The sequence below is a fragment of the Papio anubis genome, chromosome 13 (assembly GCF_008728515.1).
Source record: "Papio anubis isolate 15944 chromosome 13, Panubis1.0, whole genome shotgun sequence".
Lineage (NCBI taxonomy): Eukaryota > Metazoa > Chordata > Mammalia > Primates > Cercopithecidae > Papio > Papio anubis.
This window is the reverse complement of record NC_044988.1, coordinates 12,384,062-12,388,101: the sequence shown is the minus strand read 5'-3', so window position 1 is coordinate 12,388,101 and position 4,040 is coordinate 12,384,062. Positions and strand designations below refer to the sequence as shown.

Below are 4,040 nucleotides of genomic sequence, written 5' to 3'. Positions count from 1 at the left end.
ACTTTGCTGTGTGTGCATAAAGGAGAGAGCACAATTTCAACAATTATTCTCTGTATGCACTCAACCCAGTTACTTCATTAATCTGAATTTTCAATTCCTCGTGTCTACAAATGGGGCCAAGGATACTGTCTCCATCAGGGCCTAAGCAGGTATCAGGTGACACACTCAAGCTGGGTGATGGGGAGATTTCAATAAAGGGATACCAGGTGTGAGCAAGGTTTGGGGAAGCCAGCAAGCGCTGATAGCATCCTTGGACCTGCAGGGGAGAATCATTAGCAGTCAGGCTCACCTAAAGAGCTGAGGGAGGGAATGGTTTCCAGGAACCAGAGAGCATCACTCTGCAGATACTCCACAGGAACGGACCAGAGAGTCAACTAACTACTTTTCCCTGCTCTCTGATTTTCTACTGATGCTAAACTACTGACTGTGTCCAAATGGAAGTGCTAGAACAAGGAGCCGGTTGATGCAGTTCACACAGGTCAGTCTCCTGGGGGGACAGAAAAAGGTAACAGTGGGTCTAGGGTAGGGGGGTGGGAGAGGATATAGAAGATACTCAGCATAGATACCACCAAGGAAGGTAAGAGCACGAATTAAGTTAGTTTGTAAAAACCTGCCCGTGCCTGACACACAGTAGGAGTGCAGTAAACATTAATTCCTCTAAACCCTCCCCACTCCCCACCTCTCACAGAGAAACCCACAATCTTGCAGCCACAGTCCCTGCCCCACATTCAGTAGAGATTTCCAAATACAAACTTGCACAAGCGCATAATGCTCGCTTTCTATGTCAGGCTTTCTATTTATGTGTGGTTGATTTTTAGGTTTTGGCTTAAGTGTTTATTCACTCTACATTCCTTAGTGGAGCTTTTAGCAATCAAACTCCAGCCTGTTCTTTCCAAACTTTACCTGGCCCTTCGGACACTGGCACTAAATTAGTGGTTAATTTCTAATTAATTTGCCTGCTTTGAGGGATAGAGGTATTAGCATCAAGTTTTGACAATTCCCAAAAAGAATTAAATACCCTTAGAGAAAAAGGAAGGGAAGATTCAGAAACTGCAGTTTCTGAAAGGATTTGAACACCACTTACAATGGAGCAAATTTCCAGATAGCTCCAGGAGCTTAATCCTTGGAAGGAGGAGTTTCTTTGTTTACAAACAAGCAGGCGTTTCTTAGCCAGTGCCACAAGAAACCTCTGCTCTCTGGTCAGCCATTGTCATTAAATGATTCTTAAAGACCACCAATAAAAGGTGCCAATCATTCTACTTAACTATGTGGCTAACCATCTATTATTAACCAGAGCACATACTTCTGGAATAACAAATGGGGTCACAAAGACCTGAGCTCGATAAGCCCTATAATGAGATAACTCCCGGGCCTGGTATCATGTGATAAATGGGATGATTGATCAGAACTGCACAGGAGAGACTGACGTCCTCTCTGCACTCTCCCTCCTCTTTCCCTCGCTCCCTGTGGTTTAGCTCTACTAAAAAATGCTAAATGGAGATATATACATTTCATATAAGAAATACGCAAATAAGCCTTTGTTTTTAAATGCATATTTGCTGGAGGTTAAACCCCGGTATCCTGCAAAAATCAAGAGAAGAAAACTTGCCGAGTGTTTCTGCCGTGTCATTTTCCAGCCATATTTAACAGAGAGAGATTTCTGGCAGGACTAAGTGCGGCAATTAGATTGGAAATTTAGGTCATCTTTATAATTATGTTCAGATGTGATTGGAAAAAATGTCTCGGGAGCCATAGATGTTTTGGTTAAAAGCATATTTCAGAATGCAGGTGAAAAGGCAAAGTCTGGTCTCCTATTTAACTAAATCCCTGTATATCCTGGATGAGACATTTTACGGGCTAAAGTAGCAGCAGCAAAGATGCTTGATTTGAACACACCCCAACAGAAGAAATTACCTTATCTTTTTTCCCCTGCCTAATAGCAAACTACATATAGCACAGCTTTCTTAGCATAATCTCTTGGTCATTTGGTGCAGAGACCCCAGTGTTCTATATCAACATTAGCCTGCTAATCCCAGCAGAAGCCTGAGGGGGTTGGCAGGCTGCCCATTCATATCATTTCAGGTGAATTCATAGATAACTACAAATTTTAGTCTCTGCTTTAGAGCCAAAGAGAGGAAGTTCTCACCCCCTCTTCAAACAGTGGGTATCCATGTATTATCACTAGGACATCAGTGATGTTCCTGCCTGTTATCTGGGCCTAGAAAAAATGGAAGGCTTAGTGTCCAGGTGTCTCTGACCCCATAAGGAAGAGGCGTGAGCTGGAGTAGGGATGGGCTGATTCTTCCAAGGGTACTTTTTTTGAGGAGTGCGTCTATCTAGAAAACAACTGTCTCCCAGTAGACCAGTGGGTCACAGCTTTGCCTGCACATTGAAATCGCTTGAGATACTCTAGCAATCACCGGGTCTCACCTTGAGGAATTTCCATTTAATTGGCCTGGGGTGTTGGCTTTAGGCTGGGGAGTTTCTAAAACACAAGAAGTGATTCTAATACAGAGCCAAGGTTGAAAACCACTACTAAAGTCAGGAGTTCCACTAGGAACCACTACTTTCGGGTGCTTTGTTTGCCTTGGAAAGACCCAGTTTTGCCAGTGAATGCAAAGTTATTTGATCCAGCCTTTATGGTGGAATCATTTACTCCTGACTACCTTGGGCCTTGCGCACTGATGTTTTTCAGACTGTGGGTGGTGACTTACTGGGAGGTGATGAAATAGATTTAGATCATTGCAACTGACACATTTTTGTTTTAAAAATAAATACAATAGAATTGGAAACATCTGAGTCCATTATAGAGAATTATTTTGTAATAATTGCTTTGTAATATTACAGAATATTATTTTGTAAAATATTTCTTTGTGTGTGTGCATACGTTGTGAACTTGTACTGGATCTTGATGTAAAATGTTTATCTTAATGAAGATCACGGTTTTTAAAAAGTGTAAAACTGACTTTACTAATGCGAATACTTTAGAATGTATCTCTTCTGTTTTATATAAGAAATCTGGGGCTCTGGATGCTACTTTGGGCTCAGACAATTTATGAAAACAGAATACATAGTGTTAAAATAGAACGTAGACCTAAACACCCAGAAACACTCACCTTTGTAAGATTGTAACAAAAATTAATACAGATGGAGCTGATAGCTCTAATGTAGTGGTGGACCCAAAAGCCATATTAGTCCTACCAAAGGGACAGAATTCACACAGTATCACAGTTGTTCTGCAAGAGCTTCCGTACCTAGTCATATCCAAATCAAATCTAAAACTTCCTCGGCCACCGGAAGGACAAGTACAGCAATTCATCAAAAAGAAAAAGCACAGGCCCTTCTTTCCTTCCATTCAATTGAACTGGTCTTCATTTTCCAGAGCAGTAAACGTTCTAGATGCCTCGTGTACACCTTAAAGTATTGGAAAGGAAGCTTCTATTCAAAGGCTATTTATCTTAAGATACTATAAATGATGCTAATTTTTAGTCCATTTGAAATACGTAAGTTGTGCTATTGAGGGAAGAGAGAGACCCTCTCATATTGTTTTATATTGTTTTATACTCAGAAAACAAAAGAGAAGCGAAACTAAAGGCAGGTAGCCCAGTGCCTAGGAACCAGACCCGAAAACTAGGCCTGGGCCTGCCTGACCTAAGCCTGGTAGTTAAAATTTGACCCCTGACCTAGCAACTGATGTTATCTATAGATTCCAAACATTATATGAAGGACATTTTGAAACCTCCCGTTCTGTTCTGTTTCACTCTGACCACTGGAGCTCACAGCCCCTGTCACGTACCCCCTGACTTGCTCAATTGATCACGACCCTCTCACGCGGACCCCCTTAGAGTTGTGAGCCCTTAAAAGGGACAGAAGTTGAGCACCTGACGAGCTTGGATTTTAAGATGCTAGCCTGCCGATGCTCCCAGCTGATTAAAGCCACTCCCTTCACTATCTTGCTGTCTGAGGGGTTTTGTCCGCAGCTTGTCCTGCTATGCTGTAACAAATCATTCCATCACATGTGACCACTGTCCGTGTAGTTG

General features: G+C 42.1%; 1 pseudogene; it reads left to right on the top strand.

Moving 5' to 3' along the window:
- The first annotated feature begins 667 nt into the window (after positions 1 to 667).
- On the top strand, positions 668 to 3,442 carry LOC116269992 (annotated as a pseudogene).
- Positions 3,443 to 4,040: the final 598 nt, after the last annotated feature.